We start from the raw sequence: 27,392 nt of genomic DNA on the forward strand, positions 1-27,392 counted from the left end.
ATTAGTTTCAGGATAAAGATCAGGAAGGGAGGAAGCTGCATCTGCAGAGATTTTCTGGCTAAGATATCTGTGACAAACTCATCTAAATATGCTGGCAATGTATACCGCCCCAATTATGCATATAGCAACAGTTCCCATATCACTTCCTTTCTATTTCCTAAATGTTCATGTGTTCATTTAGCTGCAAGGTCAAAATTGAAAGCCAGCACATAGTAAATGCTTCCAATTTATCCTACAAATCAAAGCATGCCAAATGCAATATAAAACCTTGTACTAGTTCATCTTCCCCTGATGCTCATGCTCCAGTGCAGTTCCAGTCCTAGGCGACAGCAGTACAAACAAAATGCTGAAGGAACTCAGCAAGCCAGCAACATCTATGGAAAGAAGTAAACAGTCAATGTTTAGGGCTGAGACCCTTCAGTAGGACTGGAGAAAAAATGATGAGGAGTAGACTTTAAAGGTGGGGAGAGGAGAGTGAGACACACAATGTGACAGGTGAAACCAGGAGGGGAAGGGGTGAAGTAAAGTGCTGGGAAGTTGTTGATGAAAATTATACAGACTGGAGAAGGGGGGGGGGGTGTTTGATAGGAGTGAACAGAAGGCCATGTAAGAAAGAAAAGGGGAGAGGAGCACCAGAGGGAGGTGATGGGCAAACATGGAGGTAAGGTGAGAGAAAGAAAGGAAGATGGGGAATGGTGAAGGATGGGGGGGTGGGGGCTCATTACCGAAAGTTCAAGAAATCAATGTTCATGCCATCTTGTTGGATAGAATAGAAGGTGTTGTTCTCCAACCTGAGTATGGACACATTGCGACAGTAGAGGAGGCTGTGAATTGACATATTGGAAAGAGAATGGGTAGTGGAATGTAAATTAGGGCCACTGGAAGATCCTGTTTCCTCTGGTGGACAGAACGTAGGTGCTCGGCAAAATGGTCTCCCAATCTATGTTGGGTTTCACTGATATACGAGAGTCCACATTCTCTACTGTTGCAATGAGGCCACATTCAGGTTGGAGGAACAACACCTCATATCCCGTCTGGGTAGCCTCCAACCTGATGGCATGAACATCAATTTCTCCAACTTCCAGTAATGACCCCCTCCTCTTTCACCAATCCCCATCTCCTTTTCCTTCTCGCACATTAACTCCTTGCCTGCCCAACACCTCCCTCTGGTGGTCCTCTCCCCTTTCTTTCTTCCATGGCCTTCTGTCCTCTCCTAGTAGATTCCCCTTTCTCCAATCCTGTATCACTTTCACCAATCAACTTCCTTGCTCTTCACTTCATCCCTTTCCCCCCACCCTGGTTTCACTTATGACCTTGTGTTTCTCTCTCTTCTGCCCCCACCTTTTAAATCTACTCCTCATCTTCTTTTCTCCAGTGCTGCTGAACGGACTCAGCTCGAAATGTTGACTGTACTCTTTTCCATAGATGCTGCCTGGCCTGCTGAGTCCCTTCAGCATTTTGTGTGTGTTGCTCAGATTTCCAACATCTGCAGATTTTCTCTTGTTTGTCACTAGGCTGCAGCAAAATGAGTAATTTTGTTTGCGGGACTTCCTGGAGATTGCACGACAATCTCCAGGAAGTCTCAGCCTTGGATAGAACTTTGACATGCTGGCCTGCCTGTTTGAAAGGCAACTGGAAAAGCTCATATAGTGTAATGATAGCAAGCTCTTGAATGCTGTTTGTCTGCGAGAAGACATTTGTTCTCATATAGAGTGTCTTTCAATTTCACTTTCTTCTTGCTGGGTTGTAGTGAGAGAAGATTATAGGGAAGGTAAAGTCTGCCAAATCACACCATCTACAGACTGTAACTCAGAAGCAAACACAAGGGGGAAGTGAGATGTAAAATAATTACATATGAGGAAACCAATTTCTATTGCTTTGGCCCCATCACTTGCCAAGGAATATTTAGTGATGGTCAGGTTCATGCCTCCTCTGTGGTGTAAAAGACGATGCAGCACATTTTGTCCTGTTGGATAGTTGATTTTGTTTGTGTGTCACTTCCTCTTATTGCAAGGGAAGGGATGAATTGTACACAATGGATACTGGTGTCTTTCCAAGAATACACAAGACAATGAGATACACAAAGCAATGTGTGGATAGTCAGAGGCTTTTCCTCAGGGATGAAATGGCTAGCATGAGAGGGCATAGTTTTAAGGTGCTTGGAAGCAGGTACAGAGGAAACGTCAGGGGTAAGTTTTTTACGCAGACAGTGATGAGTGTGAGCAATGGGCTGCCAGCGGCGGTGGTGGAGGCGGAAACAATAGGGTCTTTTAAGAGACTCCCAGATGGCTACATGGAGCTTAGAAAAATAGAGGGCTATTGGTAAAGCCTAGGTAGTTCTAAGGTAGGGACATGTTCGGCACAGTATTGTGAACCAAAGGGCCTGTATGGTGCTATAGGTTTTCTATGTTTCTAATGGAAACATGAATAGGCTACCTGACTCCTTGGCCTGTACAAACATTCAACAGATGATGTATACTTTTCCAACCTATTCCTTATGTGTTGAATGCCCATAGCCTCCATTTTGCTCTGATCTATAAAAAAAATGGGTCTCCTTCCAGCTTATATGCTTGTAATGATCTAACTTTCTCAATAATCCATGGTAGAGAAGTTTAGAGATCAATTACCCTCTTTAAGAACACATTTTGATTCACTATATTCTTAAATGATCAGTCCCTTGGAACTGTGTGGTCCCATGTAGGATTATCTCACAAATGCAAACATCTCAAGGTCTACTATGTTTAGGATATGTGTTTCAACAAGGTCACCTCTCATTCTTCTAAGCTCTAAAGAATATATACCCAGCCTATTTAGACTCTCTTGATTGGACAGTCTTCTCATCCCACAACATAGACTAGTTATTCTTGTTTGCATTGCTACCATACTTCTTTTCAGTAAGGGGACCAAATCTTTGTGCAGTGCCCTCATCTACAAGTACAATTATAACAAAATTTCTTCCAATCTCTTTGAAATGAACATGCCATTTGCTTTCCTAATTACTTGCTTCACCTGCCTATTAACATTTTGTGATTCATACCTACTGTACATTATTCATTTTCATTCTCTTTTCACTTGGATAATGATCTTCCTTTTGGTTCCTATTACGAAGGTGCATGATATAAGTTATTCACATTAACCTCTATCTGCAAAGTTTTTCCTTAGTCTATCTATATCCGGTTACAGAGTCACACTATCCACATAACATCCTACCCTCCAACCCATTTTCATACAATCAGCTAGCTTGGTTGCTTTATATTCTGCCTTCTCCTTCATGTCATCAATGTAAATAATAAATAGTTGCAGACCTGAAAACTGATACCCAGGATGCTCCTCGTTGCAATCATCTATTCTGAGTAAGGTCTATTTACTACAGATCTGTTTTGTGTTTATTTTCTAATTGGTTTTCAATCCACACTAATGTCCTTCCTATAATACCATGGGCTTTTAACATGTGAACCAGATTTTTGTATGGAATTCTGACAAGCGTCTTTTGGAAATCTAAAAATATCTCACCTACAGATTTGCTAAGGCTATTGGGAGAGTTGAAACTAGAATTGCTGGGAGGTGGAAACTGAACTGAAAAGACAGAAGGGGCTGTTGGCTCACAAATAGAGAAAGCTTTTTTAGGCAGTGTGAGAGGGAGGATAGACAGGTGATAGAGAAGGGATGCACTCCGACTGATGGTTTGAAATGTGTCTATTTTAATGCCAAAAGCATCATGAGCAAAGTTGATGAACTTACAGCATTGATCAGTACTTGGAACTATAATATTGTGGTCATTACCGAGACCGAGATGGCTCGGACAGGAATGGTTCCTTAGAGTGCCAGACTTTCGATGTCTCAGAAAGGACAGGGAGGGAGGCAAAAGAGTTGGGGGCATAGTGAGAGGCAAGTTAGTGTCATGTGTGCAGAAAAGGAAGAAGTCATGGAGGGATTGTCTACTGAGTCTCTGTGGGTGGAAGTTAGAAATAGGAAAGGGTCAATAACTGTACTAGGTGTTTTTTATTGACCACCCAATAGTAACAGGGCTATCGAGGAGCAAACAGAGAGACAGCTTATGAAAAGGTGTAATAATAAGAGGGTTGTCATGGTGGGAGATTGTAATTTCCTAAATGTTGGTTGGCCTCTCCCTAGAGCAAGGTGTTTAAATGGGGTGGAGTTTGTTAAGTGTGTTCAGGAAGATTTCCTGATACAATATGTAGATATTGCTTACAAGAGGAAAGGGTGTACTTGATCTGGGATTGGGAAGTGAACCTGGTCAAGTGTCAGGTCTCTCAATGGGAGAGCACTTTGGAGATAGTAATCACAATTCTATCTCCTTTACCATAGCATTGGAGAGGGATAGGAACAGACAAGTTAGGAAAGCTTAAATGGAGTAAGGGGAAATATGAAGCTACCAGGCAGGAATTTGGAAGCATAAATTGGGAACAGAAGTTCGTAGGGAAATATACAGCAGAAATGTGGCAAATGTTCAGGGGATATTGGTGTGGCGTTCTGCACAGGTACATTCCAATGAGAGAGGAAAATGATGGTTGGGTACAGGAATAGTAGTGTACAAAGGCTGTTAAAAATCCAGTCAAGAAGAAAAGCTTACGAAAGATTCAAAAAACTAGGTAATGATAGAGATCGAGAAGATTATAAGGCTATCAGAAAGGAGCTTAAGAATGATATTAGGAAAGCCAGAAGGGGCCATGAGAAGGCCTTGGTAAGCAGAAATAAAGAAAATCCCAAGGCATTCTACAAGTATGTGAAGAGCAAGAGGATAAGACATGCGAGAATAGGACTAATCAAGCGTGACAGTGGAAAAGTGTGCATGGAACCGGAGGAAACAGCAGAGATATTTAATAAATACTTTGCTTCAGTATTCACTACAGAAAACGATCTTGGCGATTGTAGGAATGACTTGCAGTGGACTGAAAAGCTTGAACATGTAGATATTAAGGAAGAAAATGTGCTGGAGCTTTTGGAAAGCATCAAGTTGGATAAGTCTCCAGGACCGGTCAAGATGTACCCCAGTCTACTGTGGGAGGCGAGGGAGGAGATTGCTGAGTCTCTGGCGATGATCTTTGCATCTTCGACGGGGACAGCAGGGGTTCCAGAGGATTGAAGGGTGGCAGACATTGTTCCCTTATTCAAAAAAGGGAGTAAAATAGCCCAGGAAATTACAGACCACTGAGTCTTATTTCAGTGGATGGTAAGTTGATCGAAATGATTCTGAGAGGCAGGATTTATGAACATTTGGAAAGGCGTAATATGGTCAGCATGGCTTTGTTAAAGCAGGTTGTGCCTTATGAGCCCAATTGAATTTTTTGAAGATGTGACTAGACACATTGATGAAGGTAGAGCAGTAGATGTAGTGTATATGGATTTCAGCAAGGCATTTGATAAGGCACCCCATGCAAGGCTTATTGAGAAAGTAAGGAGGTATGGGGTCCAAGGGTACTTGCTTTGTGGATCCAGAACTGGCTTGCTCACGTAAGGCAAAATGAGGTTGTAGATGGATTATATTCTGCATGGAAGTCAGTGACCAGTGGTATGCCTCAGGGATCTGTCCTGGGACCCTTTCTCTTTGTGATTTTCATAAATGACCTGGATGAGGAAGTGGAGGAATGAGTTAGTAAATTTGCTGATGACACAAAGGCTGGGGTGTTGTGGATAGTGTGGAGGGCTGTCAGAGGTTACAGCGGGACATCAATAGAATGCAAAACTTGCTACAATACCGACGGTATGAGGTGCATTGGTGGATATGAATATTAGATATAAGTCCTGATTAATAAAGATTGCTGGTATGTGATTTACATTCTTGGTCTAGAAGGCTATGTTCCTCCTTATCAATGTGCTTGTCCCCTAGAGTTAATGGAGCTCTTCCACTCCTATGACTTCTGGAATTTTGATTTTTGGAAAGCTACAGTCACTGCCAAAATAATTTTGCCCTCCGTCTCAGTGCCCCTTTCCATCCAACAGTACAGGCTGGCTAATCTGGTGATAACCACTCATTAAATTAGACACCCTGCTGATTTACTTCCAGGTAATGTGGTGGGTCATTATTCACATTGAGTTCACTGTAAAAATCAGGTGATGGATTTAGTGTGTTGCTGCATTGGGTCAGTTGCCTATTACAATTTCCATGTACATATTCAGGGAGTTAAGATTTCAGCATCCTACCATTTTACATTGAGCATTGGAGATTATGAAATTATTTTATGACAGTTAAAGAAAAGCTTTCAGTGGCTGAAAACACAGTTACTTACAACAAAATAATTATGTTTGTTTTCCCAGAATATCTGTGACACTGAATGGCAGAAAGAATAACATTTGTCTTCCTTGGCTTTTGCAAGGCTAAGTAATATTAGATTCAAGTAATCCAGCTTAACCTCTTTAATCTTATTTATTCTATTTACAATGCAACCAGAAAAGTTGACCAGTCTTGGACAATATTGACATAAAAATCCTCACTGAGGTTCAAAAATAATCTGCTGTGAGCCATTTACTTGAACCAGAATTGAACCTAATTCATAAAATAATGAAGAATAGTTGGGATGAAGAAAAGAAGTTACAATTTTTTTGAGAAATAAAACAATAGCTCTGATCTTGTCAAAAAAATTTTCACAGGAGAATTATTGACAGTGCTAAATGCACTGAGAGATGTGCTTTTACATTTCAAAGAGATCATGTGTATAATTTCATGGCTGAATAGATTTATTTTCAACCTTTGGTAGTCCTGTAGGGAGGGGTTAATCAGCTTTGTTATGATTATGCATTTGTTTAATATCTGACAGTCTCTTTAGGTGGTTGCTTCATGATATTCAAGCATTTACCAGAGTGTTTTAATCTATTACCTGGGGAATACTGACTGTCTATTAGTATGGGTGCACCTTTACTATATGCTGTAAATATGCACAAGTTCATAGGAAATACTTTTACAGTTCTACTGTATGGTTAAGAAACTTAGAATCCAGTGTTAATGAACATTCAGATAAATTTTAAAACTAAACTTCGAAGTCAAGAATGTAGTTTTTAATGGTTGACTAGCAGAGCAGACCAGCTGACTATTCATTCTGTTATTTCAAGGCTCCAGCTCATTGTAGGTTGTGAATGATAGGTGCAGTATTTAAATCATCAGCTCTAAGCAATGAAAATCGGACTACAGTTGTTATCAGCATAGAAAGTTATGGAAGTTGGGAAGGGATGGGGGGTGGGGGTGTAAAGATTACAGGTAATGAGAATCCTTGAGAGATAACACCTGAGATAGAGGTTCCCAACGAAGGGTCCATGGCATAAAAAAGACTGAGAACCCCTGCCCTAGATTATCCTGAGGTAATTAGGCTCTGTTTACAAAAAAAAAATCATGGAACTCTTCCATTTTGAGAGTTCTGGAGGATAATGTAGCAAATTAATTATTTTTAAATGATACATCAGTAATTTCTTTATTTAATCAGTTCTGCCACTGATCCAATTTGAACTTGTTGCTGTATCTTAGATATCAGCTCACAAATTCCAATAAAACTAGATTTTCTAAAATGAGATGCTCTTACTGCTAGTGCCATTATCCTTATCAAAGGCTTGGGGTTCTATCCTACTCTTCTATAAAAATTCTTTGAGCTCTATCAATATAATAAAAAGAAACTACAGTGCAGTTTTTCCAGCTTTCTCCCTATAATCTTAAACACTCTGGGAAAAGGGTAGATAATACCAGAGACAGCAGATATTCAAATCTACAGCAAAATCCAAACTGGTAGAGGAATGAAAACCAAGGCAAAATCTACAGATGCTGGAAATCCAAGCAACACACTCAAAATGCTGGAGGGACTCAGCAGGCCAGGCAACATCTATGGGAAAGAGTATAGTCGATGCTTTGGGCCAAGACCCTTCCTAATGAAGGAAATATTTATCAGCAGGTCCATTCCTGGAAATATAAGAAAGGATATCTGGCCTTTCAGGATTCAAGATTGTTTATTGTCATTTTTCAGAACAGAAGTGTGAGGTGAGGGCCGCCGTCGGTCAGAGTCGACCATGGATATCAGCTGTCTAGATATGCAGACCTGGGAGGTACAATATGGAGGGCACGCTGTTGCCCATGTAGCAAGCTCCCCCTCTCCATACATCTGATGAATCCAAAGGAATGGCATAGACCAAAACAATTTGTTACCAGAGTTGTCTGTCAGTGTTGAACTCAATGTAGCACTGTCTTGGGGACTCCAGCTCCGGTTTTTCCCTCGGGATTTACTCCCAATGCCTACTCCATGAGTGGGTATAGCTGTAAGGCAGCAGAGGTTTGAGATTAGAGTTTTCCTTCTCCTAGATGTGCTACCAACCATGGCTGACGAATCCCATTTGCTCAATGTAACTGATTTTAAGGCAACAATAACCCGCCTCTGACCCTTCTCTTGCCAGTAGAAATGGTTCTGCTGAGCTTAGTAGCTAAGGCACATGTGAAAGCCAGGAGATGGACTTGATTGTCAGAGGTTATTTGAGGTGCATGCCATTAGGAGCATTTAATAGGTAGTGGGAGCTTGGTCCCATTACCGACCCGTCTATAACAACACAGCTGTGAAGGAGGATGAAATGATTGTTACTCCAAGTCTGATGCAGCACAAAAAAACACAATAATCATCAAGAATTGAATAAAAAACAATAAAGAAAAAACACAATAGCTATAAATATAAAAGCAATCCTGTAAAACACAATGTATAAGTAACTGTAGTATACATGACTGATTGTATATAGTATATAAATTAACATGGTGGGTAAATGGGTGGAGGTGTTGAACAGCTTGATAGTTTGGGGGAAATAGCTGTTTTTGAGCCTAGTGCTCCTGGCATTGATGCTGCATAGCCTTTTCCCTGACAAACAGCCCAAAAGAAGGATGGGTGGGATGCTTCATGTTTTTGCTGGCCTTTTTCCATATTGATATTATTGAACCTATTTGTGTAATTCTAATACAACAACACAGAATACTGCTTATCGGCATGTAGCAAAAATGGGCAGTTATATTAGAAATGATAAAAGACAAAGTGGATGCAGAGGATTAAGAAAAATGTATTTCAAAGTCTGCTCGCTTGGTGCATTTGCATCTTTTGAAGCAACCACATAAAGGAAATTTCCCTAATCTGATTTTCCTTCAGAATAAAACTAACAGCTGACAGGGTGGCAATGAGGGAAATACAATGGGGGTTTTGAAGAGCATCTTAGATAGGCACATCATTGTGCAGGGAATAAAGGGGTTTGGCCACTGTGTAGGCAAAAAGGAATCAGTTTAGGTAGGTATTTAATTACAAGTTTAGTTGGTATGGCTCAACATTCTGTACTGTACAGTTCTAACAAGGCAGAATGAATCACGGCTTAGATTTTTCACATGGACTTAAACCTGCTTGAAGTGTGTGTGGTTAGAACACAGATTCAACCATCATGAGCACCTTCCCTAGGGTCAGAGTCGCCTGTTATTGAATATGCCCTTCATTGATAATGGGAATTGGAATTTAGTACCGGATTTTAAAAGCCTGTATCAACACATGCCATCTTCCCAGTATGTCTGGCTGCACAGAAGCAGTTCCTTGGAGGTCTATTACAGGGCAAAGGTGGCCTTGCCTTGTTTATTCTGGCATGTAAATGTTTTATAGAAAGTTAGAAGCAGATGGGTAACATTTGAGATCGGTGGATTGACAAACCCAAGGTAAAAAAAATCACTCCCAAAATTCAAAGTTCTAATTAAATGTATTATCAAAGTATATGTATGTCATTAAATATAACTAAGGGTTTCATTTTCTTGTGGGCATTCTCAATAAACCATACTAGAATACTAACCATAGTAATATCAAAGGAAGACCTTACCAACAGAGCAGATAATAAATATGCGAAGTACAATAAATAGTACAAATACAAAAAGAAAGAAGTAATAATAAATAAATAATAAATAAATAAATAAATGGATAAATAAATAGAAAATAAATAAATAAATGAATGAATAAACAAAAAACAAACAAACAAACAAACAAATAAACAAACAAATAAATAAATAAATAGATAGATAGATAGATAAATAAATAAATAAATAAGCAAGCAAGCAATAAATACCGGGAACATGAAATAAGGAGTCCTTGATAGTGAGTCCATAGGTTGTAGGAACACTTCAGTGATGGCGCAAGTGAAATTGAGTGAAGTTGCTCCCTTTTGTTCAAGAGCCTGATGGTAGAGGGGTAATAACCACTCCTAATCCTGATGTTGTGAGTCCTGAGGCTCCTGGACCTTCTACCTGATGGCAGCAGCAAGAAGAGAGTGTGACCTGGGTGGTGGGGTTTCCTGATGATGGATGCTGCTTTCCTACAACAACGCTCTGTGGAGATCTGCTCAATGGTGGGGAGGGCTTTACCCATGATGGACTGGGCCATATCCACCACTTTTTGAAGGGTTTTCTGATCAGGCACCTGTTGCATTTCCATGACAACTTTATCTAAAATGCAAGAGACATATCTTGGCACAGTACAAGACCCAAAATGCTGATTCCAGGTGAAATAATTGAAATTCCAATGATGCACATGTACTTTCAATTTTGAATTGCTATTTTGCTATTCATAAGAAACTCAGATCAGTTGATCATTCAGACCCTAAATGTGACAATACCATTCCTGTTATTTTAGCTTTTTTTTCCTTCACTTCATTTTGTTCTTTAATTCTTGAGAAACTTGAGGAACAGTATCTCTTCTTTCATTAAGGCAGTCTTAATCCTTCTGTACTCAACAATGAATGCTAATGTTTCCAATGATGATTCAGCTATTTTTTCCAGTCACCTTATCAATTCCTATATTGTTTTCTCTTACCTATCCCATCACCCATTTTCTATTATTGAGCTTCTTCTGCCTTCCACCTCCATCTTGGTACCTTATTTTCTTATTTTTTCTCTTCACTTATCTTAACATCTGCCATATTTCTGTTCTGTTTCATTTCCATTTCTGATTATATACCTTTGAAAAAGACAGTTCCGTCTTGGAAGATGCTGCCTAACCACCTGAGTAATTCCAGTAATTTAATCTTTCAGATTTTAAGCATTCACAATATTCTGCTATGGCATAAGGCTTCTTTATCTTCACATTAACAATAATAACCACAATAATAACACAAAGAGCATCATTGATAATGTCTTGCATCCTCAGCAGCTACAGAGTATATGTATTGAAAAAAGTCTTTACAAGCTGCTGCAGAATCATCCAAGTACAGAAAAAATTTTGGTGGTAAAGAGCTAGCTTATAATTTTTCTATGTGAGCAATATGTTTTGTAGCATGTCATGCCACGGAAGGTAAATTAATCATCTCTAATCAAAATAAAGTCATGCTGATAAAATTATTTATTTTACCTCTTTATTTGAATTAAAGGCAAGAGCACCAAAATACAAACAACAAACTTATTCACAACAGGAAACTAATGCATCGAACAGCATTTTGTTCAAAATAAAAATCCTAATCATCTAGCTTTTGAAACTCAGGCAGATCAGTTTTAGTAGCAATCTATCAAAGATGTGACAAGTTATCTAAACTTCAAATGGTAAAACATTTAACTGGAATTCTATCCAGAGCCGGATTGATCCATTCATGCTTCAGTTCTTTATGATAAACATTCAAATCTCATTCTAAAACTGGACAATTGACCAAGACAATTTTTTTCCTGTATCATTTTGGCAGAGTGACCTTCAGGAAAACCCTCTTTCTATTTAAGTGGAAATTATTAATGATAGTTTTGATTTAAAAGAAAGGCATTTGCCTGGAGTCCTGATTTACATTTATTGTTCATTTAACACTACCAAAAAAGATTGCAGGATCCTTGTTCTATATAAATCAGCTCCAATATTTGTTTATATTTCAGTAGTAATATTAATATTTTAAAATTACCTGATTAGTTATAATGCATTTTGGAGTGCCCACTAGTTCTGAAAGAAGCTGTATAAGGCAAATTAATTTAATCTTTCTTTGGGGATGTTAGGGGGTAGCAGAAATATGGTTACATAGAACTAGAACCAATCTTCAGCAGTAATCAATTTTCCAATTACAAAGACATCTGCTTGAGATGAAGGGAACAGGCTATTGACTCATAGCAGGAAGCCTCTTAAAGGATATACTTTGGAAATTGACATGACTATGAGTCATTCTTATATGTATTAGTCAAATGTGCAGACAGTAAAACTATATTAATTGAGTTACATCAAAACCCTGATCAGGACTACACTGAGGGAAATGTGACATCTATCAATACTGAAAAAAGTAACAGATGTATGTCTGGTCATGTGCATCAGGCATCTAACATTTAAAATTGTCAAAATATTTTGCATCATGTCTCCAGCCCTAGATGAGATCAAGGGTTCTTCTGAACTGGGTGTTTTGGAATTAGCATATCAATCATGGTCATGGTAAGATTTTTTTGTGTCCATAAATACCTGGTATGTTTGTATTCCAAGACAGCCACTCTATACAATACTGTAATCAAATATAGATGTTTGCGTTGTCTGGGTTTTATCCCCATAAACATTTAGACTGTTCATGTGATTTACCTAAATTAAATAGAGAATAATCAGAAAGCTTTCCCAGCGTATATTACAAATAAATTCTTTTCGGACTTCCATCTGGGTACAAGTATCGATTATAACTGACATTACAATAACAAACTCTGCCATCTTCATCAGGAATGATGACTGGGCATGTCTTGTCTGGTAGTATTTATAGCCCCTGTAGTCCATCCCTCCTGATTGGCTAGTCCTCTTCCAATCAGGTTTCCGTTCTCTCACTTTGTTTACAATCGAATTCTAGTTCTTAATTACAACGAGACCTTTCTCTTTTTTAAAATTTCTTTTCCTCTAATTTTATTTCAATGTCTTCCTTTACCAAGTGGTCCCAAAAGCCATTGCCATGGCACAGTAGTTCTGTGCCATCAAAGCCAATCCTAAGGCCATTGTGAATGTAATGTTCTGCTACAACTTTATTTCTCCAGGTTAATCTAAATGAATACACCTCCTGTGCTCCTTGATGTGGGTTTCCATTGTGCATCTCATCTGGCCAATATATACTGCTCCCCATTCACAGGCAATCATCTAAGCGTCAGTTCCGGATCACCTTTGATCCACATAAACTGCAATTTGAGCTTGCTTACGGATTTGTGAATGGTATTAATCTGGTAAGTCTTCCTTATATTTCCACGACTTCTGGATGGATCACCAGGATCCTGAAGAAATACCAGATTAATATGACACACAAACCTGTAATGAAGTTCAAATCATAGCAAATGTGAGTCAAAGATTATCTGTATTTTCATAGAATTTTGAAGAGTTTATCCGTATAATCGAAAGAATTGGTTTTGTTTGTTAAAACATGTTTCTATTGGTACTCTGGAGTGGAGGAATTTGCTCACAAACAAAATACTGAAGTAAACTGTGCAATTTATCTATTGAAATTCTATCAAGTTATCTGCTAATGCCTTTGAGTCTAAAGTATTACAAAAACTAAAGGATTTTTGATTTTTGAGAGAGCTTCCTCTAGTTGGTCTCCTCTGGGCATTTACTTATTCTGAATAAAGTCCAGTGGACTTTGAGTGGCTCTTTTAAAGTCACAAGAAAGGATACATATTACTTTTTTGCTGTTATGTCAATGAAATAGTTTTTGAAAGGCTTGTTTAGTTCAATCTGCAATTACTGACTTCATTGTCCATTGAGTTTTCCTAATCTCTTGTTGCAATTCAAGTGAAGGACACAGTGAAACCTCACTTGAATATTCTAGATGAGAAGTTTAAAGAAGTAGAATCAATAAGAACTTAATTGCATGCGAAAATCAGTGCAAAATAAGTAGAGCATGAGGCATTATCTAGCTTCGGTATGATTTCACAGAAGAGACTCCAGATGCTGGAGTCTGGAGAGAGGACAAATCAAATTGCTGAACTCAGGCATATGAGAGTGAGGTAGATTGGCTGGTTGATGCATGTTGCAACAACAACCTTGCACTCAACATCAATAAGACCAAGGAATTGATTGTGGACTTCAGGAAGAAGAAGTTAGGAGAAAACGCAGCAGTCCTCATCGAGGGAATAGCATTGGAAAGGGCAATCAGCTTCAAGTTCCTGGCTGTCAACATCTCAGAATATCTATCCAGGGCCCAACATATTGATGTAAATTACAAAGAAGGAATGCCAGCAGGTATATTTCATTAAGAGTTTGATATGTTGCAAAAGATTGCCAAATTTCTACAGATGGAGAACATTCTCACTGGTTGCATCACCATCTGCTATGGAGGCGCTAATGCACAAGACATAAAAAGCTGCAGAAGGTTGTAAACTCACCCAACTCCATCCATTGCCTGATGTCTCAAGAAGGTGGCGTCCATCACAGAGGATCCTAACCATACAGGACACATTCTTCTCTCATTATTGTGATAGGTAGCCACCCATTCTCATTACAGTATGTCTATCCATGGCCTCCACTACTACCGTGATGAGGCCACTCTTAGGTGGAGGAACAACATCTTATATCCCGTCTGGGTAGCTTCCAACCTGATACCATAAGCATCAATTTCTCAAGCTTCCGGATTTCGCCAGAAAAAGTGGGATTTCCCAGTGGCCTCCAATTTTAATTCCACTTCCCATTCCCATTCCGATATGTCTATCTGTGGCCTCCTTTACTGTTGTGATGAGGCCACACTTCAGTTGGAGGAAGAACACATTAAATTCCGCCTGGAGAACCTCCAACCTGATGGCATGGACCTCGATTTCTCAAACTTCTGGTAATGCCCCTCCCACTTCACCATTTCCCATCCCCCTTCTCCCTCCCTTTACCCACCCACCGCCACCCTTTGGTGCTCCTCCTCCTTTTTTTCTTTCATGGATTTCTGTCTATTTCACCAATCAACTTCCCAGCTCTTTACTTCATCACTCCCTCTTCAGGTTTCACCTATCACCTTGTGTTTCTCTATCTCCTCAGCAATTTTTCTCCAGTCCTGCCGAAGGATCTCGGCACAAAATATCAACTGTACTCTTTTCCATAGATGCTGCCTGACCTGCTGAGTTCCTCCAGCATTTTGAGTGTGTTGCTTGGATTTCCAGCATCTGCAGATTTTCTCCTGTACCATATGCATTTGGAATTTTTCCTGGTGCCCATACTGCACAAATTTGAAGATTTGTTCTTGGTCCCTGTGTTTGTTACCTGATAGGCAACTGAAGCTGTTCCAACATTTAAAGTGCACAATACCCACCTCGACATCATGCACATCATGAATTTGTGTATTTGAGCTTTTGTGACTAAATGTACCCTTGTTCATCCTGCCTGAAAGTGTGCCTTGACAACTGTGTGACTTCCCGAGGTCTTCTCAGGCTGTGTTTGATGTAAATTTCTGATGCAAAGGTGGATCATATTGCTGACTGAGGAGAAGTAATATGTTTTTTCAATGTAACGATGGTGACTAATTGTGAACAGACTTTCAAGATGATTCTGATCATGTCCAAGATATCTTAAAGTGGGAAGCTGAACAGCCAGCGGTTGTGGTACATATTGGTACCAAAGACATAGGTAGGAAAAGAGAGGAGGTCCTGAAAACAGACTACAGGGAGTTAGGAAGGACGTTGAGAAGCAGGACCTCAAAAGTAGTAATCTTGTGATTACTGCCTGTGCCATGCGGCAGTGAGTTTAGGAATAAAGTGAGGTGGAGGATAAATGTGTGGGTGAGAGATTGAAGTAGGGGGCAGGGATTCAGATTTCTGGATCATTGGGACCCCATTTGGGGCAGGCGTGACCTGTACAAAAAGGACGAGTTGCACTTGAATATGAGGGGGCCAAATATTCTGGCAGGAAGGTTTGCTAAGGCTACTGGGGAGAGTTTAAACTAGTAGTGATGGGGGGTGGGAACCAAACTGAAGAGACAGAGGAAGGGGCGGTTGGCTTATAAATAGAGAAACCTTGGAGACAGTGCGAAAGGGAGGATAGACAGGTGATAGAGCAAGGATGTGTTCAAACCAATGGTTTAAGAAGTGTCTATTTTAATGCAAGGAATATTATGAACAAAGAGGATAAGCTTAGAGCGTGGATCAGTACTTGGAGCTATGATGTTGTGGCCATTACAGTGACTTGGAAGGCTCAGGGGCAGGAATTGTTACTTAGAGTGCTAGGCTTTAGATGTTTCAGAAAAGACAGGGAGAGGGACAAAAGAGGTGGAGTGTTACACTGCTGATCTGAGATAGTGTCTCGGCTGCGGAAAAGGAAGAAGTCATGGAGGGGTTGTCTACTGAGTCTCTGGGTGGAAGTTAGGAACAGGAAGGGCTTCATAACTCTACAGGGTGTTTTTTGTAGACCACCCAATAGTAGCAGAAACATCAAGGAGCAGATAGGGAGACAGGTTTTGGAAAGAAGTAATAATAACAGGGTTGTTGTGGTGGGAGATTTTAATGTCCCAAATGTTGATTGACATCTCACTAGAGTGAGGGGTTTAGATGGGGTAGAGTTTGTTAGGTGTGTTCAGGAAGGTTTCTTGATACAATATGTAGATAAACCTACAAGAGGAGAGGCTGTATTTGATCTGGTACTGGGAAATGAACCTGGTCAGGTGTCTGGTCTCTCAGTGGGAGACCATTTTGGTGATAGTGATCACAATTCTACCTCCTTTACCATAGCATTGGGGAGGGATAGGAACTGACAAGTTGGGAAAGAGTTTAATTGGATTAAGAGGAAATATGAAGCTATCAGGCAGGAACTTGGAAGCTTAAACTGGGAACGGATGTTCTCAGGGCAATGTACGGCAAAATGTGGTAAATGTTCAGGGATGCTTGCATAGGTACATCCCAATGAGACAGGGAAAGGATGGTAAGGTATGGGAACCGTGGTGTACAAAGGCTGTTGAAAATCAAGTCAAGAAGAAAAGAAAAGCTTACGAAAGGTTCAAAAAGTAGTTAATGATAGAGATCTAGAAGATTATAAGGATAGCAGGATGGAGCTTAAGAATGACATTAGGAGAGCCAGAAGGGGCCATGAAAAGGCCTTGACAAGCAGGATAAAGGAAAACCCCAAGACATTCTACAAGTATGTGAAGAGCAAGGGAATAGGATCTGAGAGAATAAGACCAATCAAGTGTGACATTGGAAAAGCTGGTATGGAACCAGAGGAGAAACCAGAGGTACTTAATGAATACTTTGCTTCAGTATTCACTACAGAAAAGACCTCGGCGATTGTTGGGATGACTTAGAGCAGACTGAAAAGCTTGAGCATATAGACATTAAGAAAGAGGATGTGCTGGAGCTTCTGGAAAGCATCTACTTGGTTAATTCACCGAGAGTGGACAAGATGTACCCCATGTTCCTGTGGGAGGTGAGGGAAGAGATTACTGAGCCTCTGGCAATGATCTTTGCAAAATCAATGGGGATGGGAGAGGCTCCAGGATTGGAGGGTTGCAGATGTTGTTCCATTATTCAAGAAAGGGGGTAGAAATAGCCCAGGAAATCATAGGCCAGTGAGTCTTACTTCAGTGGTTGGTAAGTTGATGGAAAAGATCCAGAGAGTTTTTTATGCAGAGTGTGATGTGTGTGTGGAATGAGCTGCCAGTAACGGTGGTGGAGGTAGATACGATAGGTTCTTTTAAGAGACTCCTGGATAGGTACATGGAGCTTAAAAAAAATAGAGGGCTATGGGTAACCCTAGGTAATTTCTAATGTAAGTACATGTGCGGCACAACATTGTGGTCAGAAGGCCTGTATTGTGCTCTAGGTTTTCTATGTTTCTATTTATTTCCTCTACCAAAGTGCATAACCATCCATTTTCCAGTATTTTATTTAATTTTCCACTTTCTTGCTTATTGTCCTAATCTGTCTAAGCCCTTCTGCAGCCTTCCTGTTTCCTCAACACTACCTGCCCCTCCACCAATCTTTGTATCATCTACATACTTGGCAACAAGGCCATCAATTCCATCATTTGACTCATTGATATACTGCATAAAAGAAGTGGTCCCAACACTGACCCTTGTAGAACACCACTAGCCACTGTAATCCAAACAGAAAAGAATCCTTTTATTTCCATTCTCTGCCTCCGACCAATCAGCCAATGTTATGATACAATGAAGTAGGCTGAGTACCTGTATATTTTTCAAGGAGCAGAACAACCTGATGTGTTTGGATATGCAAACCTGCAGAGTTGCCCAATTTATTTCATAACATGAAGTATAAATTAATTGTTGGTTTATTGTGAATTAAATTTGTACTCTAACAAATGTGTGGATGACACAAGGCAGGCAAACTATTATTAGTAAAGCTGAAATCCTACATATTTGAGGCCAGGTCCTCTGAAGACTTGACAAGGACGATTTGCTGCTCATGGCTAAATGGGGGAAAGGTTGCACAAACATTAGCTGGAGAACAAAGACATAATGGTCAAGACTGCTGATAAAGGCCAATTGTACCTGATCTAATAAGGATGGGTGTCTTAGCTCTGAAGGCATTAGAATCAAGAAGGGGTAACTGATCAATTACCTGAAACCATCTATCACTGACTTATTGCAGGACTGAAACTTAGGTGACTGCGAATGCACATGGTTAGACTCACCACTTAGAGAAAGATAGTATTGGAAGATGTAATAACAGCACTAAAAATAAGTGTATGCAATGTTTCAGTTCTTGTAAATATACATCGATTGACACAGAACAGGAAATTCTCATCTGTTGTCATTTATCAGCTCCCATTCAGATTTTCATATACTGAAGCTAGCCAAAGTTCATTCCCTTTTTTGTATAAACGTAGCTGGGTTAAGGGCTACACATCCCACTACAGTTTATCTGTGCTTTTATTGTTGAAGGTTTTGAATGAGGGATAAATTTTGGACAGAATAGTATGAAGTACCCTAGATCTTCCTTGAATCACTCATTTTAAATTAACTTATCCAAAAGATATGCCTACACTACAGATCTTAAACTGTAAGTGATTCAACAACACAGCAGAAACTGTTGCCCTTTTGAACTTAAAAACACAAAATGCTGGCAGAACTCAGCAGGCCAGACAGCATCTGTGGGAGGAGGTAGTGACGACATTTGGCCGAAACCCTTCACCCTTCCTGATGAAGGGTTTCGGCCCGAAATGTAGTTACTACCTCCTCCCATAGATGCTGTCTGGCCTGCTGAGTTCTGCCAGTATTTTGTGTTTTTATTTATTTCCAGCATCTGCAGATTCACTCGTGTTACCCTTTTGAATTTGGTTGGAATTTAATAGTTACACTGAAGGAAAACAGAAGTCTTTTAAAGCATCTTCAACAACTTAAAGAACCTTAATATAAAATGCAACCTATACTGAAAATGTGAATTTTATATTGATTTATAAAGAAGCTTAGTAACAGGTACATTTACAGATATAATCCATCTGATGAAGAAAAATATTAAGTATGTCAATATGAATGTAACCTTGTATCTTGGAAATGAGTCCTTACCAATAGTTATTTGAGCACAGATTTTTGCAAAGGAAGGCTGGCATATTTCAAACAGACCAGATGACATGCTTCATTGGATTTGATCTTTCTACAGACCTTCTTAGCAAATGTACATTCCACACTATCACTGAAGGTGTGGCAAAAAAGGCTGTGAATGAAGGATCTGACAAGAAGGTCCTGCCAGATGGATGGGAACTAGAGTGATAACACCAATGGGAAGTTGCTGTACAAGTGAGATTGTGAGGAAGAACAAGCAGACAATAGGGCAAAATTGCAGTCAGTAGGATGATTTCAAAGTTTAAAGTTCAAAGTAAATTTATTATCCAAGTACATATATGTCATCAAATACAAGTCTGGGCATACTCAATAAATCCATAATCAAATCAATGAAAGACTGCATCAACAGGGCAGACAACAAATGTGCAAATGACAACAAACAGTGCAAATACAAAAGGAAAGAAAAAATAATATGAATCAATAAATAAGGAATAAATATCAATAACATGAGATGAAAAGTCCTTGAAAGTGAGTCCATAGATTGTGGGAATGTTTTAATGTTGGGGCAAGTGGAGTTGAATGAAGCTATCACTTTTGGTTTGACGGCAAAATGGTTGCGGGGCCATAACTGATCCTGAACCTGGTGGTGTGAGTCCTGAGCCTCCTGTACCTTCTTTCTGATGGCAGCAGCAAGAAGAGAGCATGACCTGGGTGGCGGGGGTCCTTGATGATTGATGGTGCTTGCATGCAGCAACACTTCATGCTGATCTGCTCAATAGTGGGGAAGGCTTTACCGGTGATGGACTGAGTTGGATCCACTAATTTTTGTAGGATTTTGTATTCAAGGTTACTGGTGTTTCCATGCCAGACTGCAATGCAATCAGTCGATATACTCTCCTCTACGCATTCATAGAAGTTTGCCAAGGTTTTAGATGTCATGCTGAATCTTCGCAAACTCATAAGCAAGCAGAGGCATGCTTTCTTATGTGTTGGGTCCAGGACATGTCCTCCAAAATGATAGCACCGAGGAATTTAAATTTGCTGACACTTTCCACTTCTGATCCTCTGACGAGGATTGCCTCATGGACCTCTGGTTTCTTCTCCTGAGCTCAAGAACCAGCTCCTTGGTCTGGTTGATACTGAGCGAGAGGTTTTTGTTACGGCACTGCTCAGCCATATTTTCAGTCTCACGCCCATATGCTGATTTGTCACCACCTTTGATGTGGCCTACGACTGCGGTGTCATCAAAAAACATGAATAGGTTATAAGAGCTGTGCTTAGCCACTTAGTCATAAGGGTAAGGCGAGTGGAGCAGGGGGCTAACCACATAATCTTGTGGTGCACCTTTATGGCTGAAATGTTGTTAGCCAATCGAGCTGACTCGAGTCAGCAAGTGAGGAAATCAAGGATCCAGTTGCACTCAGAATTATTGAGGGCAAGGTCTTCAAGTTTATTGATTAGTTTTGAGCGAATAGTGGTATAGAATGCAGAGTTGTAATCTATAAAGAGCATCCCCATGTATGCATGGTGGCTGTCCAGCTGTTGCAGGGTTAAGTGAAGAGACAATAAGATGGCATCTGCTGTGGACTTATTGCTCCAATAGACAAATTGGAGTGGATCCAAGTCACTTCTTAGGCAGGCATTGATGTGTTTCATCACCAACCACTCATAACACTTCATTGCAATGGACAACAGTCATTGAGGCAAGTTACCACATTCTTTTTTGACACCAGTGTCAGTCTGTGTGAAGCAGATGGATACCTCAGACTGCTAGAGCAAGTGGTTAAAGACTTCAGTGAATGCACCAGCCAGTAGATCAGCACAAATCTTCAGTACTTGGCCAGATACTCCTTCCAGGTTGAATGCTTTTCATGGATTCACCCTCCTGAAGGCCTCAGAGACTGAAATGACAAGATCATCAAGGGCTGAAGAAGTTCATGATTATTCTTCTATATTCTGATGGTCAAAGCGAGCATAGAAGGCATTGAGCTCATCTGGTAGCGAAACCATGTCTTGATCAAACAAAGAACACAACAATCTCTCATTTCCCTTGAATACATCAATCTTGCCCTCATGTCCTCAATCTTGTTCTGCAGCTGCACATTTGCTAACAAGATGCTGGGTAGAGGGGTTCTCATTCCTCTGTATTTCAGCCTGGCTTGGAGTCCTCCCCTGCTGCTGTGCTTCCGGCAATCCAATGGACCTTTGTCTGCATAAAGGTGCACACTTGCTTACTGGAGAGTTAAGTCCGCTGAGTCCTTCATAAGACTGTGAAATCTGTAGATCATTAAGCTGATTTAAAAGACTACTGCTTAAAGGAAATTACATGCTGCAGATTACAGTGAGGGTATTTCAAATGAGGCATATTTAGAAGTATTGTATGTAGCCTGCAGACATCGCTGTGGTTCACCGGTGCCAACTTGAGTTGAAGTGAAAATGGGGTCAAAATCCAAAAGGATGATGAGTGCCGTACTGAATGTGTTATATTTGAAATCATGCAGTGCACGGAAAAAGGTAAATGGTCTTGTAAAGCAGTTAAAAATTGGCAGGTATGATATTCTGGGCATTACTGAGTCATGGCTGAAGGCACATCATAGTTGGGGGCTTAACATCAAAGCATACACATTGTATCAAAAGGATAGGCGGGAAAGTAGAGGGCTCTGTGATAAAAGTGAAATCAAATCCTTAGAAAGATGTGACATAGGATTGCAAAATGTAGGATCCTTGTGGTAGAGTTAAGAAACTGCAAAGGTAAAAAAAAATGACCCTGATTAGAATTATTGTATACACAAGCCTCGAAACATTAACTAGAATGTGGAATATAAATTGCAATGATAGACAGAAAAGGTATGTCAATAAAGGCAATGTTACAATAGCCATGGGAATTTCACTATGCAAATAGAATGGAAAAAATTGGTTGGTGCTGGATCCCAAGAAAAGGAATTTGTACAACACTTATGAGATGGTTTTTATAGCAGCTTGTGGGTGAATCCATTAGAGGAAAGGCAATTCTGGATTGAGTGTTTGGTAATGAATGAGAGTTGACTGGGGAGCTTAAGGTTAAGGAATCCTTAGGAGTCAGTGATCATAATGTGATAGAATTCACCTGTAGTTTGAAAGGGAGTTGATAAACTCAGATGTAACAGTACCACAGTGGAGTAAAGGGAATTACAGAAGCATGAGAGAGTAAATGGCCAAAGCTGATTGGAGGGGGACATGATCAGAAATGACAGAAGAACAGCAGTGGCTGGAGATTCTGTAAGTAATTCAGAAGATACACGATAGATACATTCCAATATGAAGAAGTATTTTAAAGGGAAGATGAGTCAATTATGGCTGACCATGGAGGTGAAATAAAGCATGAAAACCAAAGAAAGGACATACAGTACTGCAAAAATCAGAGAGGTTAGTGGATTGGAAAGCATGTTAAAACCAACTGAAGGTAACTAAAAAAGCCATAAGGAAAGAGAAGATGAAATATGAAAATAAATTAGTGAATAATATAAAAGAGGAGACCAAAAGATTTTCAGAAATATAACGAGTAAAAGACAGGTGGGAGTCCATATTGGACTGCTGAAAAATGGTGCTGAAGACATAGTAATGGAAGACAGAGAAATGTCAGATGAACTTAATAAGTATTTTGCATCAGCTTTCGCTGTGGAAAACATGAGTAACATACCAGAAGTTCGTGAGTGTCAGGAGGCAGAAGTGAATGTAATTGCTGTTACTAAGGTGAAGGCACTTGGGAAACTGAAAGGTCTGAAGGTAGACAAGTCATCTCATTCAGATGGAATACACCCTAGGGTTTCTGACAGGGGTAACTGAAGAGATTGTGGAGGCATTAATTAATGATATTTCAAGAATCACAAGATTTTGGAAAGGTTGAAGAGGACTAGAGAATTGCAAATGTCATTCTGCTCTTTAAGAAAAGTTAGAAGCAGAAGAAAGGAAATTATAGGCCAGTTAGCCTGACATCAGTGGTGGGAAGATGCTGGAGTCCATTACTAAGAATGAAATTTTGTGGTACTTGAGACACATGATAAAGTAGGCCAACATTAGCAGGGTTTCCTTCAGGAGAATTCTTCCCTGACAAATCAGTTGGAATTCTTTGAAGAAATACCAGGAAGGATAGACAATGGTGAGTCAGTGGATGCTGCTTATTTGTATTTTCCAGGCTGAGTTGGTGGTAAGGAAACTAAATGCAACGTTAGCTTTCATTTCAAGAGGAATAGAGAGAAAAGATGTAATTCTGAGGCTTTATGCAGTATTGGTCAGACCACACTTGCAGTATTGTGAATACAAGAAAATCTGCATGTGCTGGAAATCCAAGCAACAAAATGCTGAGGAATTCAGCAGGCCAAGCAGCTTCAATGGAAAAGAGTAAGCAGTCGAGGTTTAGGACCGAAAAGAGTGAACAGTCGACGTCTCAGCCCAAAATGTTGACAGTTTACTCTTTTCCATAGATGCAGCCTGACTTGCTGAGTTCCTCCAGCATTTCGTGTGTGTTTCTTGGAGTATTGTGAGCAGTTTTGGGGCCACTTAAGAAAATAAATGTGTTGGCGTGTGGCCAAGTGGTTAAGGCATTGGTCTAGTGATCTGTAGGTCGCTAGTTTGAGCCTCAGCTGAGGCAGTGTGTTGTGTCCTTGAGCAAGGCACTTAACCACATATTGCTCTGCAATGATGCCAGTGCCAAGCTGTATCGGAACTTGCCCTTCCCTTGGATAACATCGGGGGCATGGAGAGGAGAGACTTGCAGCTTGGCAACTGCTGGTCTCCCATACAATCCTGCCCAGGCCTGCGCCCTGGAAACTTTCCAAGGTGCAAATCCATGATCTCTCGAGACTAACGGATGCCTATATTAAGAAACGATGTGCTGGCAGTGGAGAATGTCCAGAGTCGGTTCATAAGAATGATTCTAGGAATTAAATAGTTAACATTTGAGAAGCATTTGATAGCCCAAAGCCTGTAGTTGCTAAAGTTTAGATGAATGAGGTGGGATCTCATTGAAATTTATCGAATATTGAAAGGACTAGACAGAGTGGGAATGGAAGAATATTTCTTTTAGTAGTTGAGTCTAGATCCAGAGGGTGAAACCTTAGAATAGTAGGACATTCCTTTAGAACAGTAATCAGGAGGAATTTCTTTAGCTAGAGGGTGTTGAATCTGTGGAATTCATTGCCATGGACAGCTATGGTGGCCAAGTCATTAACTTTATTTAAAGTGAAATTTCATTATTCTTGATTGGTCAGGGCATTGAAGATTAAGGGGAGAAGGCAGGGGAATGGTTTAAGAGGATAATAAATCTCCAATGATGGAATGGCGGAACAGATTCAATGGGCTGTGTGGTTTAATTATGCTCCTAGGTCTTTTGGTTTTATGGTCTAAGTTGTGTCCTTCTCGTCACCATCATCCACAGAAATGGTGCTTGTTTTATAGCCCTGTTGTTAATGCATTTTCCCAAACACCTTTGACAGTCGACTCAGGGAAACATTCAATAGTATCCAATATTTCTATTTCCAACAGGGCCTTGAGGATATTTATTCACTGTCTGGTTGAATCGTGCTGTTTATCTGCCAAATTTTATCCATGTAAGACAGGAAGTAGAATGTAATACAACTTAGGGACACCCTTCAGAAATATCGACTCATCTTTTGAAACACTGGGAACATTCCCAAAGTTAGTGTGTCAATGAAATCCAGTCTATTTTTACTAACCCAAGAATCTTTTGTATTGAGTACCTTTGGTTCTAGTTAAAAACACCGGTAGGAATGAACATTATCTTACTTTATACCTCATCTAATTTTTACTCCACATTTAGGTCTTTGTATGTCAGGTGGTTTACAATCAAATTGTGACTAAGTTTGTACATTTAAGAGCTAAAGTCGAAATTAAAAAAAAATCCATTTCAGTGAATCTGGCTGAACTGCAGCAACACCATGAACAAGGTAGAGCATTTAGCTGCATTTTAGATGCAAGAAGCAGTCAAGTAAAGGAAGCTTCTAAAATGTATTACCTTTTCCACATGATTAACTTTGCAATGCATCATGTATGGTGCAATGCAGTTAATCATGTGGAAATATATTTGAAAATGTTAGCAGATTTCTCTGAGGGAAGACAATTAGCTTATCAAAAACTGAAGGGCTTAAAGTGGCATGATTTCATAATGATTCTGAAATCTCTGCCTCTGCTTCTCTTTCTGGTGGCATTTTGCACCAATCATCATAATACAACAAACATCGAACAACAATATCACCCGCATAGAGAAAATGTTACCATGAAAACAAGTGTTTATTTCATTCTCACCAAAAGCAATGAGTGTTATTTAATCTCACATTTGGCCAGTGCTTTTTATATCTTTTTGACTCTTGATTGATAAATCTTGGGCTTGAATCCTTAAATTTGCTAAATAGTAAGTTGGAATTTTCTGTTACACAATTTCTCTGTAAAGAGGACAGTTTACTTAGCAACATTTTGAAAATTCTTGATATTTATCATTTATGGTGACAAGATTAGCAGCATAGCTACTGAAAAAGCTATTTATCTCGAGATCATTTATTTAAAGATAAAGAGAATATAATGATCCATGACTGGATTACTTGTATTTCTCATCTTCAGCAACGTTGTTCAACTATGGACAACAACAACAGTGTTTAATTATCAGAAATGGAATAAGAAAAGGTCAATTACCACATCAAGCCTACTCTTTTCCAGGCATGTACAATTTACAATGTCATGAAGTAGCTCCAATTTATTCCATCCCTAATGGAAGGCCATTAATTGTTGAATAAAACAGTGCCAAGAAGATAAAAACCATATGAAAATTTTCCGTGACACCCAAAGCAGTAACAATATTTCAGCCACGCAGAATAAAGGAGATTAATTAATGTTTACCTTAAATTCAGGATTAGGACCCTTATGAATAACTGGAAATATGCTATTCACCATGTTATTATTGACCTGCTGAAATAAGATTTCTGTTTGCAAATTGTCATTTATGAAAGTTTTATGGAAAAGGTAATAGAAAACCCCTTCTGTAAATTAACAGCAGATTTTTGGAATTTTTTTAGAATACTATGACAGAGTTTAGAAATTAATGAATTTAAAAACATATCCTTTTACCATGTAAAGCAAACACAAGGTATTGTGAAGCTGCAACTACAATATGTAAGACATGAACAACTTAAGACATTCTAAAGACATTTAATTTAAGCTTGCATAGTACAACATTCAAGGTTAAAAGTAAATTTATTATCAAAGTACATACAGTCGGCCATCCTTATCCACGGGTTCCACATGCACAGATTCAACCAACCGCGGATCGGGAAAACCCGGAAGTTCTCTCTCCAGCACTCGTTGTTTTAACATGTACAGACTATTTTTTCTTGTCATTATTCCCTAAACAATACAATATAACAACTATTTACATTGCACATACATTGTATTAGGTATTATAAGTAATCTAGAGATAACTTAAAAATACAGGCAGTTTCTGGGTTATGAATGAGTTCTATTCCTGAGTCCATCTTTAAGTCAGAACAGGTACATTTGGTATTATTTAGCGTCAGTTAGTAAAACATTTTTCTTAGTATATAGTATATATTTTACCTTTCTATGTATATAAAACACTTAAGAAACATACATATTTCAATAATTAAACCACTGCATTGCTTAGTAATAATTGTAGCTTTTATTGGGGCAGGGCCTTTCACATGCTCCATTAAAATTGTTCCGATCGTTGACCGACTGTAGCCTAATGCTTTTCCAATGACCGATGGCGTTTCACCTCTTTCTGATCGCTTTATTACTTCCACCTTATTTTCAATCGTGATCGTGATTATTTCTGTGAACAGAAACACTGCGGATTCAGAGCTGCTCCAGGTCCTGAAGTCCATGCACGAGATAGGTTAAATAAAGTTTGGGGTTCCGCTGGGTCCTAAAGTCCACCGCACTAAACAAGGTTAATTATGGGA

This window comes from Hemitrygon akajei, chromosome 13, assembly GCF_048418815.1.
Source record: "Hemitrygon akajei chromosome 13, sHemAka1.3, whole genome shotgun sequence".
Taxonomy (NCBI): Eukaryota; Metazoa; Chordata; class Chondrichthyes; order Myliobatiformes; family Dasyatidae; genus Hemitrygon; species Hemitrygon akajei.